The following is a 15108-nucleotide window of genomic DNA, read 5'->3' as shown; positions in this document are numbered from 1 at the left end:
CCTTGGCATCCCTATCTTTTTCTTTTGTTTGGAACATATTTCCCTCTTCATTTTCCTTGACTCTCTGTGTTGGTTTCTGTACATTATATGAGATAGCCGCATCTCCCATCTGAGAGGCATGACTTGTGCAGGAGATAAACCTTGCCAATCAGCCTGACCTGAGCTCCTAGTTGCCTCTCAAAACTGTGATGATCCAAACTACCATTTTTCTTCTTAATGGCTCCCAGTAACTTAAGGTGTGCCAAGACCTGACAGTGTCCCAAAAGGAAGGATCACAGTTAGCACCTAGATGCAGGCTTATTAGAAGCTGGACTCTCAGGCAGTAGCTATGAATGTTGGGAGTTAAACCTCTTTTGGAGAGAAACTGGGAGAAAAAACTGGCATTTTTATCTGTTCCCTCTATGCTGAGCCCAGATGTAGGGCTCAGGGGTGGGGGCAGGGAAAGTTCACCAATGCCTATTTAAAAACTACTTCTTTGTTTGCTGTGAATACAAGCCCCCTTGACTATCAAAGCAAGGTGATTGGGGGGCCCATCCCTTAGGTAGAAGCTTTACAAGTTGGGACACTAGATATGTGATCCAAAACCTTTGATCCTCAGAGAGAAGCTGGTTCTCCTGAGTGAGGACTGATCTTAATGAAATGGAGTTGGGGATTCTCTCTTGATTGTGTGGTACTGTACCAGAGGTGAAGTTTATGGGAAGAGTGTATCTCATTTGCCTGATGTGTAAAAATCACTCAGCTAATTTCTTGATTTCCCTCAGAGGGAATTGCTCCACATATAGCTATATATCTGATGCAACCATGGGAAAAAGAAAGTTCAGGAGCCTCTTATGTCACCATCTTGGTCCCTCCCTCCTCTTTCCTTTTTCTTTATTTTCAAAACTTATCCCTCTTCAACTCATTTGCTTCCTTTATCACTAGGAAAACAAGATAATTTCTTTTTTTTTTTTTTAATTTTTTTTTTTATTTATTTATGATAGTCACACAGAGAGAGAGAGAGAGAGAGGCAGAGACACAGGCAGAGGGAGAAGCAGGCTCCATGCACCGGGAGCCCGACGTGGGATTCGATCCCGGGTCTCCAGGATCGCGCCCTGGGCCAAAGGCAGGCGCCAAACCGCTGCGCCACCCAGGGATCCCGAAAACAAGATAATTTCTATAAGCTCCCACTACCTTATCTACTCACCTAACAGCAAGCTCTACCAACTACTGTTTCTTCCCTTCCATTATTATGAATGAATCATCCATGCTCTTATGCAGGGTCAACTGATTCAGCAGTGGGTGCTGAAGCTTGCTCATACAGGCTTGCAAGGACTGAATGTTAACATTGTAGGAATAGGGATCCCTGGGTGGCTCAGCGGTTTGGCGCCTGCCTTTGTCCCAGGGCGCAATCCTGGAGTCCCGGGATCGAGTCCCGCGTCGGGCTCCCGGCATGGAGCCTGCTTCTCCCTCTGCCTGTGTCTCTGCCTCTCTCTCTCTTTCTCTGTCTATCATAAATAAATAAATAAAATCTTAAAAAAAAACATTGTAGGAATATTGTGAGCTGGTTATTAAACCACCAATAGTTGAGAATTAGCCACAACAGGAGTATTTATATTATAGAAATCAGCAAATGCTACAAATTGGTGCTTTTCCTCATGTTAACATGTGGTTAACCTGTACTCCTTGGCTGTTCATATAATGTAACTTAAGTTATACACACACAATTATGTTGATGAAATCCATCCATGTTAATATGTTCATTCATTTTTACTGTCCTGCCCACACCCCAAGAACATGAGCTCCATTTTCATCAATTATATTCTCTGGTATATTCCTAGGCTTGGAGCAATACCCAGCACAAAGCAGGCTCAATGCATATTTATTTGATGCAACAAATGGGGGTGTGTCTGCAGTTCTACCTCTGCCACCTCTCTGAGTTAATATGTTTATAAGTTATTTGGGATTTTAGTAATCTTTTTTTTTTTTAATTTTTATTTATTTATGATAGTCACAGGGAGAGAGAGAGAGGCAGAGACATAGGCAGAGGGAGAAGCAGGCTCCATGCACTGGGAGCCCGACGTGGGATTCGATCCCGGGTCTCCAGGATCGCACCCTGGGCCAAAGGCAGGCGCTAAACCGCTGCGCCACCCAGGGATCCCAGTAATCTTTTTGTTATTTCTTAAAGTAAACTCTATGCCCAACATGGGCTCGAACTCAACTCAGAGATCAAGAGTTGCATGCCCAGGCCAGCCAGGCATCCCAGAATTTAGATCTTAATATGTTTACTCACTTGGGTTTTCATTTTGCATGTCCTTTACAACCAGAAGAGGACAAGCTTGGAGGGAAGAATAGGTAAGAGATGGCCAATCATAAGTGTGGGGATCCTCTCTGATGTGGGAATTCAGATGAGCTAGGACAGCCTTCAGGGTGGTAGGACGGTAGACTGCTTTGGGGATTCAATGCCACCAGGTGGCAGTATGAGCATGCTAGAAAGCCAAGGGTAGGGCTCCAGGCCACATGGGTCCCTGAATGCAGGTAGGCGTCTCAAAGATACACATTTCCTTCTTTTTTTTTTTTTCTTTCTTCCCTTTGGCCAACTCATCTTTTATTAATATTAGTCTTCTGCAGCTTTATATAAGTTGTTGTTTTATATGTCCCCTTACATTTGACAAAACTAAATTTAAAATACCGGAGCACAAGAAACCAGATTAAAAAACATTTTTAAAAAAGTTTTAATTAATTTATTCATTTTCCAACTAATCTGTACAACCAACATGGGGCTTGAACTTACAACCCCGAGATCAAGAGTTGTATGCTTGTCCGACTGAGCCAGCCAGGTGCCCCCTTCCAGTTTTTTTATTGAGATAAAATTCACATAACCTAAAAATTACCATTTAAACTGCATGATTGAGTGAGTTTTAGTATAACTACAATGTTCTACAACCATTATTACTATTTTTTGAAGAATATTTTATTTATTTATTTATTTATTTATTTATTTATTTATTTATTTAAAAAAGAGAGAGGGCACGAGCAGAGGGGCAGCACTGAGAGGGAGAGGGAGAAACAGGCTCCCCACTGAGCAGGGATATCTATGCAAGGGCTCCATCCCAGGACCCTGGGATCATGACTTGAGCTGAAGGCAGGCACTTAACCAACTGAGCCACCCAGATGCTCCCATTAATACTTTTTTTTAAAAGAGATTTTATTTATTCATTCATGAGACACAGAGAGAAAGAGAGAGAGACAGAGACAGAGACAGAGACAGAGACACAGGCAGAGGGAGAAGCAGGCTCCACACAGGGACCCTGATGCGAGACTCGATCCCGGGACCCCAGGAGCACGCCCTGGGCCGAAGGCAGGCGCCAAACCGCCGAGCCACCCAGGGATCCCCCATTATTACTGTTAATTCCAGAGTATTTTATTACTTCAAAAAGAAATCCTGTACCAATTATGTAGTCACTCCTTACCTTCCTTCCCTCCATCCTCTAATAACCATTAATCTATTTTCTGTCTCTCTAGACTTGCCTATGCTGGGCATGTCATATAAATAGAATTATACAATATGTAGCACTTTAAAAAAAAAGTTAAATAGGCTCCACTCCCAACATGGAGTTTGAATGCACAACCCTGAGATCAAGGGTTGCATGCTCTACTGATTGAGCCAACCAGGCACCCTTGTAGCACATATTTTTTAATGGCAAGATTTATCTATGGTGTCAAAATAAGGCTATGTTCCATCTAAAATATCAGAGTTTATACAGGATAGGAAAAGCATACAGTTTTGAAATAATAAGTAACTCAATTTGCCTTAATATTTTATAATAGAGTTTTAGTGCCTACCCAAATTGGATTTGCCTGACTTCTTGGGCAGGAACACACTTTAATTCTTTTGATTACAGTGAGATAGAGACTAAAGGATAGAAACAACAAAGACTGATTAATGGTTCATGTCCCCTTAATTTCTTAGCAAATAAAAAGCAAAGCACCTACTCCTGGCTGGCTCAGTCTGTTAAGCATCTAAGGTCATGATCTCAGGGTTCTGGGATTGAGCCCCTAGGCAGGCTTCTTGCTCAGCAAGGAGTCTGCTTCTCCCTCTTCCTCTGCCCCTCCCTCCTGCTCTTTCTTTCTATTTTTTTCTCTCTTTCAAATAAATAGATCTTAAACAAAAACAAAAACAAAACAAAGCAGTATCCAGACATTACCCACCATATATTCAGGCTCCTGCTAAAGACAGGATTCTTTTAGTAGTCTTCATAGCTTTAGGCCAGACTGGCTGCAGTTAGTCCCTCATGGGTTTTGCCCACAGCCAACAGCACTGACACTATGGGAACTTTTGAGCTATTATCAGCAACAGTTGAGGGAAACAGGGAGAAGGGTTCGTCCTCCTTTTATAACTTTCCCAATGGTAGAAATTTTAGGTTAACAGCAACGCTTTATCACACCTTTTTTTCATCTTATTTGGGATACACAGAATATCTTGTAGTGTTTTTATAGACTATCAAAAACAAAAGATGCTTCAAATTCTGTCATATGGAATATCACCTTCTCAGTTTGCAAAGGGCATAGATCTTTCTTTAAAGCAGTTGTCAGGATGCCTGGGTGGCTCAGCGGTTGAGCGTCTGCCTTCGGCTCAGCGCATGATTCGGGGATCTGGGATTGACCACATTGGGCTCCTTGTGGGGAGCCTGCTTCTCCCTCTGCCTATGTCTTTGCCTTCTCTCTGTATCTCTCATGAATAAATAAAATCGTAAAAAAAATAAAAATAAATAAAGTAGTTGTCACTGGCTGTTGGTCCTTCTGCTGACCATGAAAAAGAAAATCATTACATGTAGGTGTGAGGGGTGTCAGGCCCAAGAAGGTTTTTCTGAGCAGCTCCCACAGCCTTGAGTTAACATCTTTACTAGTTACAAACACAGAAAGATGTATATGCTTTTTTTTTTTTTGTATATGCTTTAAAAATTGGAATTAACGGAAGAAAAAAATGACAGTGATGTAGGGGGAGAGTGACTACCTAAGTTATAAATTTTTATAACAATAGGAATATCCAACTATATCTTAAAAAGTACAAAAATGGGGATCCCTGGGTGGCGCAGCGGTTTGGCGCCTGCCTTTGGCCCAGGGCGCGATCCTGGAGACCCGGGATCGAGTCCCACGTTGGGCTCCTGGTGCATGGAGCCTGCTTCTCCCTCTGCCTGTGTCTCTGCCTCTCTTTCTCTCTGTGTGACTATCATAAATAAATAAAAATTTAAAAAAAAAAAGTACAAAAATGTTCAGATTATATAAAGTTCAAAGAAAAAACAAGCATAAATCCATGGAAGATATTTTCATTCACTTATTATCATTCATTAAATATATATTTGCCCTGTTCTGTGCTAGATGTTCAATGATCAAGAGGATTGGGTTGCCTTTAAATATTCAATTCTGATTACATAATTTTATTTATTTATTTGTCTATTATTATTATCTTTTAAGATTTTATTTATTCACGAGAGACACAAAGAAAGAGGCACCATTTTGATTATCCTCATTAGGTGCCACAGAGGCAAGAGGGTGGTTTTCCTGAACGAACTGAGCAGTGGCTTATTACTTGTGACCAGACCTCTGGCTCTCAGTTGGATTTCTCTGCATAGAACACTAGAAATTTGTTGTTGCCACCTCCACCAAAATTGATATCAACAGTGTGAAAATCCTAAAACACCTTGCTGATGCTTACTTCAAGAAGAAGCTGCATAAATTCAGACACCAGGAAGGTGAGATCTTCAACATGGAGAAAGAGAAACGTGAGATTACAGAGCACAGCAAGGTTGATCAGAAAGCCATAGACTTACAAATTCTGCCAAAAATCAGAGCTGTTCCTCAGCTTCAGGGCTACCTCCATTCTGAATTTTCTCCCACAAATGGAATTTACCCTCACAAATTGGTGTTCTAAATTTCTTACAAAGAGGCATTGCTGAGTGGCTCAGTTGGTTAAGTGTCTGTCTTCAGCTCAGGTCATGATCTCAGTTCCTGGGATAGAGCCCCTTGTCAGGTTCTGCACTCAGTGGGGAGTCTGCTTCTCCCTCTCCCTTTGCCACTCCCTGCCCACCTTGTGCATCTTCTTTCTTTCAAATGAATAAAATCTTTTTAAAAATAAATAAATTTCTTACAAAGAACCTAATTAAATAACCAATCCATTAAAAAAGAAGGGGAAGATGGAGTACTCGAACCTGATTTTGCTTCTAGGCAAGATTCTGGAAAGGATCAAAGTATCATTTATGTGCTCTTACCAAATAAACACATTATTGCAAGTGAGAGTTTGCTAGAGACATGTATTTTAAGATTAACATTTCTTTCTTTTGATAGGATTAATGAATTTGTGAAAGAAGAAGTGAAAATGACAGTAAGTGCTGAATTCTACAAGGTTTTGGAACAGTTTTCTTATTGCATCTTCCAGACTCCAAGGTCCTTGAGTGTAAGGGATTATGCTTCATTTGTCTTTGTGTCCCCAATGCCTGAAACAGCTCTTAATAATCTGCTATAGTCTGTGCTCTGGATAAAGAAGTATATTAATTGAGTGAAGAATACAAAAATACAGCTCAGATGCTGGTACAATTGAGTGGTTACCAGGTAGACAATCTTGCCTAAAGGATCCAGCCAATGGATCAATATCAAACTAGACAAATGAGAAGTTCAAACTGTGAAATAATAGGTAAAGTACAATACCAACTTGGTTTTGAAAATGATATATTTGTGTGGAATAATAGAGAAAATATGTACTTCAGAAGGGAGTGTATGACTAATATGGCTGTTCTAGTGAGCAATCAATATTTAGTGAAATTAAAAATTTGATTCCTGAGTTTGTATCTCAGAGATACTCTTCACAGATCCTTGAGGAGACAGAAATGAGAATGTTTATCATAATTTTGTTTGTAGCAAAGGACGGGAGGCCATATAGGTGCGGTACTTTAGACCTGGGTGAAGGCACCTCTACTCTGGACTCTGCACTTTAGATGTCTTCACATATCACAAAGAAACAAAAAGTACATTTCTTAAAGTATACATGGGCACCTTGGTCACTGACTTGGTACTTAGGGCTAGCATGGCTTGACCTGTAACCATTTGCATCCTAGGTTAGAACTCATGCTATTTAGGCCTCAGGGAAACACTTCCGCATATCTGTGTTGTCCTATGTCCTTAAAAATAGGTATGAACCCCTTCATGGTTGTGAAGGTCTGTAGGTTACACTGCTGCCACCCTTGGAGGTGGACGTGACTTTGGAGGACAGGGAGCACTTAGATGGCAAAAACGCTTAGGTGAGAGAGAAAATGAATTAATTACTTGACAAATCCTTCCTTTCAGATGCTACAAATGCAATAGATTATTGCGTAATGAAGTGTCCTTTCTCAGTATCACTGAGCATTCATTTCTTTGCTGCTCTCTATTTCAGTTTGCAGGACTCCTACATTAGCACTGTTTGTGACAGATAAATGTAGCAGCTGAGGAACTTTTGCAATAACGAACAATTCATATTACCAAATGTGTATGTGTAGTTTAGACATAACATGCTTAAAATGGAAAGTTGATGCTTTAAATTGGACATTGAAAGATAGAATTAAGAATAGTTTTGCTTTCATAAAAATGTTAAAAGGCTTAGTTAAATTTTCAGAAAACTGAATTTAAAATTCAGCTTTATTTAAACAATTTTGGCTGAATACTCTAATATCTATTAATTATAATTTGTGTATTGCATTTTAACGTAATAAATAATTTTGGATACTTTAGAAGAAAAAAGACTTCTTTGAAAGTAATATATGAAATTTCATTTTAATTTTTATTTTACATGTATTTTAACTTTTTAAAAAATTTTATTTATGTGAGAGAGAGAGAGAGACAGAGACAGAGAAAGAGAGAGAGAGCAAAGGGAGAGGGAGAGGAAGAAGCAGACTCCTTGCTGAGCAAGGAGGTGATCAGTGGGCTCAATGACAAGGGGCTTGGGGCTGCATCCCAGGACCCTAAGATCATGACCTGTGCTGAAGTCAGACTCAGATGAGCCACTCAGATGCCCCTGTATTAACTTTTAAAATGAAAATATATTTAAGTTGTGTAAAATCTGAATATATTACAGATTATTTTTAATTTAGATCATTGAGAATAAATACAAGTCAAGGTCATCACAGATACAGAAAATACAAAAATGGAGCTCAAAAATAATAAAAGCTGAAGAGAAATGAAAAATAAAGTCTTTTTTAAAAAAACATATTCTGGGATCCCTGGGTGGCGCAGTGGTTTGGCGCCTGCCTTTGGCCCAGGGCGTGATCCCGGAGACCCGGGATCGAATCCCGCGTCGGGCTCCCGGTGCATGGAGCCTGCTTCTCCCTCTGCCTGTGTCTCTGCCTCTCTCTCTCTCTCTCTGTGACTATCATAAAAAAAAAAAAAAAAAAAAAAAAAACATATTCTATGCCCATCATGGGGTTTGAAATCATGATCCCCTGAGATTGAGAGTAGTATGTCTGTTGACAGAACCAGCCAGGCACCCTAAAGTAGGAAGTCTTTAGAAGAACTAGTCTGCTTAAAATTTTAAAAGTTGAAACAATGATAGCAAGCAGACTTCTGTTGAGAATGATCCACTTAAGATTCTTGAATAGGAGATTGGAGATTGTATCTTTAATGGAGATTTAATAACCAATCAATGCAATAAAAGCAGGAAGAAAATTATTCTCTTCAAATACACAACTTGAATGGGTCAAATGAAATCTTAATAATTTCACATTCTTTACTGATTAAGGTAGGATTTGACTGAAGCAATTAGAATTAATAGAGAATTATACATGAAATCAGCAGGTGAGTGAGCAAGAGAAACCCTGAGGTTTTCAATGTTTGTTGAACAATGATCCTGGACAATGATTATCATATTCTTCTGTTTCACCTGAATGATTACAATTTTTAATTTTTATTTTCATTCAGCAAAAATTTAGTAATTTCCTTTGCACCAAAATGCTTTCAAATGGAATGTAAAACTATAGGATTTATATTTTATATTTTAAGTTTAAAGCTATGTATTCTGTTACTGTTACATATCTCACAACCAATTTTCAAGGTCAGTTTTGGCCAACAAAAGTATTTGTGACTAGAAATATTTAGATTTCTTATTAAAAGAACGGAAATGTCACTGGCACACACATGCTATTATGGAGCCGGGAAAAGAAAAGACTGAGTAATCAGCAAACAATGGTAGCATTTATCAACGCAAGTAAACACTGACATAGGACATTATTGTAATACTCTTAAAGTAATATTATTTTAATGGTGCAACATTTACAGAAAGCAGCAGAACATTTCGAAATTCAGAATAAATGATTTTGAAAGTTGAAGCTAGAATAGATAAACATTTAAGACAAATAATGATCACTATCTAGGATGGGGAAAATTAAGTATAAGATTATTAATTTAATGGCTAGTAAAGCAAGAAAAGAAATCATATACAAAAAACCCTGAAATATTTACATTATCAACTTCAACTGGATTGTACAGTCTTGTTGAGTAATTATACACACATGTATATACACACACTTTTTTTTTTTTTAAAGATTTTATTTATTTATTCATGAGAGACACACAGAGAGAGAGGCAGAGACACAGGCAGAGGGAGAAGCAGGCTCCATGCAGGGAGCCTGACGTGGGACTCGATCCCAGGTCTCCAGGATCACACCCTGGGCTGAAGGCAAGCGCCAACCTATCCAGGGATCCCTCAAAACATTAAGTTTTGTCAAAATAATTGGATTTAATTTAGACAAGATATAAGATGCATTAGAAAAGCTTAAAAAATAGAAGATTTCAAGCCAAGAGCAATTTGTGGCCTTTGGAGGAAAATGAAATTTTTTTGAAGTTGCACTGTTGACAATTATTTGGTATAAACTATTCATTGTTATTACTAATGTTAGCAAAATTTTACAAAAAAAAAATTACACAGCTGTTTAACTTTTGAAAATAATGAATTTTTTAATTTTAGAGAAAGTAGTTTTTCAAAATAAAAAGATATTCAACAACAATGCCATTCAAATAAAATATAAGGAAATTAGAACAAAGAAACAAAAAGGTTTTATATAAATTTCATAAATAAGATTCAGGTATCAATAACCATCAAACTAAGTTCCATGCAGCATATTTTCTGGCTGTGATAGGTTCAGATAGAGTCTCAAATGAAGAGACTTTAAACAAATTGATTAGTACACTTGTTTTGATTTGCTTCATAATATTACAACACTGAGAGTTTTAAAAGAGGAACTTAAGGGCAGCCCCAGTGGCTCAGTGGTTTAGCGCCGCCTTCAGCCCAGGGTGTGATCCTGGAGACTTGGGATTGAATCCCATGTCAGGCTTCCTGCATGGAGCCTGCTTCTCCCTCTGCCTGTGTCTCTGCCTCTCTCTCTCTCTCTCTCTGTGTCTCTCATGAATGAATAAAAAAATCTTTAAAAATAAATAAATAAATAAATAAATAAATAAATAAATAACTTAAATATTCTAAGGATCTACGTGATTTTAAGAGATAATGAGGTGGCAATATAACTGAAAACTAGTAAAGTGAGAATATTTGTAATATTTTGTTACAATAATTTATCATATGCATTACAATATTGCAATGTGATGGCACCATTTTATTATCATGGTATATAAGGTTAGAGATAATGATGCAGAAAAATGTTAGGGTTTGGAGCAAATAGCCAAAAAAGAATTCCTGAGACATCTTTGGTGCAAAAAGTGGTTTTATTAAAGCATAGGGACAAGATCCATGGGCAGAAAGAGCTGCCCTGGGGTCTTGAGGAGTGGCCAATTATAGACTTTCAAGTTGGGAGGGGATTAGGAAGAGCATAAATCTCTAAGGAATTTTGGAAGCAAGGTTTCCAGAACCTTGAGGGGCTAGCTGTGGTTAGGAAAAGGTCGTTTATTACCATCTAATAAAACTTAAACATGAGACCCTTCAGATATTTATTGGCAGACCATATGCTTAGGGGATGATTGCTGACATATATCTTTTTAAATTATTTAATTAATTTATTTTATTGGAGTTCGATTTGCCAACATATAGTATAACATCCAGTGCTCATCCCGTCAAGTGCCCCCCTCAGTGCCTGTCACCCAGTCACCCCAACCCTCCGCTCACCTCCCTTTCCACCACCCCTTGTTCGTTTCCCAGAGTTAGGAGTCTCTTATGTTTTGTCTCCCTCTCTGATATTTCCCACTCATTTTCTCTCCTTTCCCCTTTATTCCCTTTCACTATTTTTTATGTTCCCCAAATGAATGAGACCATATAATGTTTGTCCTCTGACTTATTTCACTAAGCGTAATACCCTCCAGTTCCATCCACGGCCAACATATATATATTGAGGGGTAGAGATAAAGGAAGTTTCCAAGGAATTTTTACACGCTAAAGTAGACTTACAGAATCCTGGGGGTTAAACTGAGATTGCCTTTTGCCCTTAGCAAAGTATTAACATCAAGGCACCTGAGCTCCCAGAGGAAGGTTGCTATACCTGTTTCAAGGACTCATCAATGGGCTGTAAGTAGCAAGGAAATTTAATTTTTTCTTTTGCCTTTGTTTCCTACATCAATGAGAATAGTGGTCCCTTTGTGGAGGCACAGACTGAAAGGGACACTAGGGAACCTTCTGAGGAGCTGATCTATATTTTGATCTGGATGATGGTTACATGACCATAAGCGAGTAAAAAGGTATTGACCTGAAATCAAGAGTCAGACGCTTAACCAAATGAGCCACCCAGGCATCCTTCATCTATTTGTGAATAATTTTTGAATTATTTATTTTTGACTCTAGGTGTGACCTCGGCTGAGCAAGATTTCTGCAAATTAATAAAAAAAAAACCCTATATAACAACTATAATCAAGAAAGTTTAAGTTGGCATTACTGCCACTAGGAAACAAAATAGGGGGACTTTTTTTTTCATAGTATGAAATTAGTTTTTATTTTTACTTTAAAATAAATGCTTAACATTTTTCCAAAACTGAAACTCAATGTGGAAAGAAGGGCAAAGGACCCCTGCCCCGGAAGCCAGTGAGCAAGGCAGACATCGTGACTTTAGTGGTTCTTCCTGCAGGACTAGTCTAGAATAGAACCCCCTTCCTGTCCTACTGTCAGTCGTCCCCACCAGGGTGCTGGCCGCAGGGGGACCCCACCCCCACCCCACCCCACCCCCAGACCCACACAAACAAGGGATTTGAAAAGCGCGGAGGGGGGTGGGGGGACATCGCTTAACAAGTGAGCAAACATTGGCAGAAAATCCTTCCTAGGGCAGCTCGGGTGGCTCAGTGGTTTAGCGCCGCCTTCAGCCCAGGGTGTGATCCTGGAGACCCGGGATCGAGTCCCACGTGGGGCTCCCTGCATGGAGCCTGCTTCTCCCTCTGCCCATGTCTCTGCCTCTCTCTGTCTCTGCCTCTCATGAATAAATAAATCAAATCTGAAAGAAAGAAAAGAAAAGAAAAGAAAAGAAAAGAAAAGAAAAGAAAAGAAAAGAAAAGAAAAGAAAAGAAAAGAAAAGAAAAGAAAGAAAATCCTTCCTAAGGAGACTGAGTGGAGGTGGATCTCTGGGGGCAGGGTGGTGGCCTTGGCCGGGTCAGGCAGTGCAGGGCGCTGGGCACCCTCATCCCTGCATCGGGCTGCGCCCTGGCCTCTCACTCCAGCTCACCACAGGGACATCTTGAAGTTGAACTTGAGCTTCAGCAGGTATTTCAGATTGACTTGAGCGATGTCAGTAGACAATGTACTGGTTGGATACAGCAGGCAGATGTTGTTGATGCCAGAGGAAATCCCAGTTCCAAGAGGGACTTCTGTGCCATCCAGAGTAATACTAGCAGGAGGGTCAGGGGTCGTCTTGCCCAAACCTTTGACACCATGCTTGCCTTTGGGTAGCTTGCTGATATGATATGATAAAGCGTGCTTTAGCTCGTACATGTTCCCAAGGGCAACTTCTCCCAGCAGGATCAGGCTTCTGGGTCTCTCTGGGACATGTGGCAATAGTTGGCACTCTTGGAGACCGTGTCGGCGAAATAGATCCCTTACCAAACATGTAGCCTGTCACAGGTGCTCCCCGATGGGGCTATCCAGAGGCCCTGGGACAGGATCCCCGTGAAGTTGGTGGCCCTGGACCCGTGCCACAGCAGCCTCTGGTTACACAGCTCCTTGAAGGGCTTGTAGCGCTGGATCTTGCCCTCACGCTCGACCTTAAAAACATCAATTACCTCTAGGTCATGTGCTTTGCGCGTGGTCGCGTGAGTGTTCTTAACTTACTTCCTGATGGTCTTGGCTTCCTCAGAATCGCTGTCCACCACCTTAATGTCAGTCTTGAGCTTCTCAGAATTGATGTTGATGGGGTCCTTGCTGCTGTCGTCAGAGCTACCCCTGAGCAGACTGTAGGCGACCTCGATGTCCAGCAGGTTGTCTTGCATTTCCACCTTGGCCTGCACGCAATCTGCGTTGCTCAGGAATGGGGGCTTCTTCATCTCAAAGTCGTGGGGGATCAGGGTGCAGAAGTGATTTGAGAGATCCAGGATCTGGGAGTCTCTGCTGCCCTGGGACACCGCCTGCTACACCTCACTGAGGATGGAGATCCCGGGATCTGCCGTTTGCTCAGCTTCCCCAAGGGCATCTTCTGAAGGTCAATCTCATACTCCACCATGGCTTTCTTCATACTTTCCACGTCAAAGATCATCTTAATGAGGTCCTGCACGAGCTTGGGGAACTTGGACTTGGTGCTAGACTTCACCGTCAGCTTCTTCACTGCCTCTTTGTCCTGGCCGAAGTCAATCTCCAGAAGGTAGAATTTTTGAGGATGCTTCATTATGTTCTTGGCGTGCCAGGCATTCCCAGTTTTCTCTTCATATGATTTCATAAAGTACTCAATGACTTCCTCCTCGGATGGCAACCGGCTCCAGTTTGTTGCTGCCAATGATGGTGGGAGGACATTTTGATTATAACGATTTTAATGGAATGAAGGAGAGAAAAAATTCTGGAATAAATATCTCATTTTAAAATTACATATGTCACAGCACCTGGGGGCTCAGTCAGTTACGCCTTCAACTTGGGTCATGATACTGGGGTCCTGGGATCGAGCCCCACATCAGGCTTCCTGCTCAGCGGTGGGCCTGCTTCTCCCTCTCCCTCTGCCCTTTCCCCTGCTTTTGCTCCCTCTCTCTCTCTCAAAAATCTTTAAAAAAATAAAATAAAATTACGTATGTCATTATTACTCATCCAGGTGTCACCAGTCCATCAACAGAATAACCAGACATGTGCAAAAAGAATTAAATTTAGTCCTCTTAGGTGTTTTTGCCAATTCTAAGTCATGTAAAAATCAGAGTTGTACAACTATGTTTCTATTTTGTGCTTATGAAGGAATATTTGTCAAAGAGAATAATTTTACAGTGTTATGTAAAATATTTAGACATATGGTATATAGGCCTCCTGGGTCTTTTGCCTTAGGCCCCAGAAATGTTAAGGATGAGGCTGATAAAGGGAGTGGACAGGTAAAATGTGGCATGTGGTTAGATTTATATATCATGATATGGTTGATTAATAAAAAAATAACATTGAGAGAAATAAGCTGAGTACTAGTTAGGATTTTCAATGATGCAGATTTACTTAACATTAATTTAGCATCTACACAGCATCTGATATATGCTAGACACTGTTCTTAGCACTTAATAAATATTAGCTCATTTAATATTCATAACAGTCCTATGAGGTAAGTACTATTTTTTCTCCATTTCTTAGATGACAAAACTGTGATACATAGCCTAGGCTAGGTAGCTTGCCCACACTCACACAGCTGGTAGTGTACTCAAGTCTGGCTCCAGAGTCTTTATTTTTTTTATTTTTATTTTTTGTTAATGAGAGACACAGAGAGGCAGAAGCAGACTCCCAGTAGGGAGCCTGATGCAGAATTTGATCCCAGAACCCTGGGATCACGACCTGAGCCAAAGACAGATGCTCAATCACTGAGCCACTCAGGTACCCCTGGCTCCAGAGTCTTAACCAGTACTCTGTACTTTTTACCTAAATAAATGTAAGGAAGTATATGGGAAGAACCTCCACTTAATTACATTGGAGTGGGTTCCTGTGAGGGGAGGGGAATAGGATTGGAA

At 40.3% G+C, this 15108-nt stretch overlaps 1 protein-coding gene and 1 pseudogene across 8 annotated transcripts in view; one reads left to right on the top strand and one right to left on the bottom strand.

Annotated features, from left to right (window-relative positions):
* The window catches only part of CCDC126 (coiled-coil domain containing 126), a 106256-nt gene that overhangs the window by 23596 nt on the left and 67552 nt on the right, over positions 1 to 15108 (top strand). For all 8 annotated transcript variants that reach the window (XM_077856525.1, XM_077856521.1, XM_077856523.1 and 5 more), the window contains exon 2: positions 6325 to 6361. The gene's annotated coding sequence lies outside the window, so the exon portion shown is untranslated. The remainder of the gene's footprint in view (positions 1 to 6324; positions 6362 to 15108) is intronic.
* LOC144289158 (poly [ADP-ribose] polymerase 1 pseudogene) lies at positions 12653 to 13929 on the bottom strand (annotated as a pseudogene).

The sequence above is a fragment of the Canis aureus genome, chromosome 18, assembly GCF_053574225.1.
Source record: "Canis aureus isolate CA01 chromosome 18, VMU_Caureus_v.1.0, whole genome shotgun sequence".
In the NCBI taxonomy this organism is placed as follows: Eukaryota; Metazoa; Chordata; class Mammalia; order Carnivora; family Canidae; genus Canis; species Canis aureus.
Note: the sequence above shows the minus strand (reverse complement) of the source record. Positions and strands in the feature narration are given on the sequence as shown.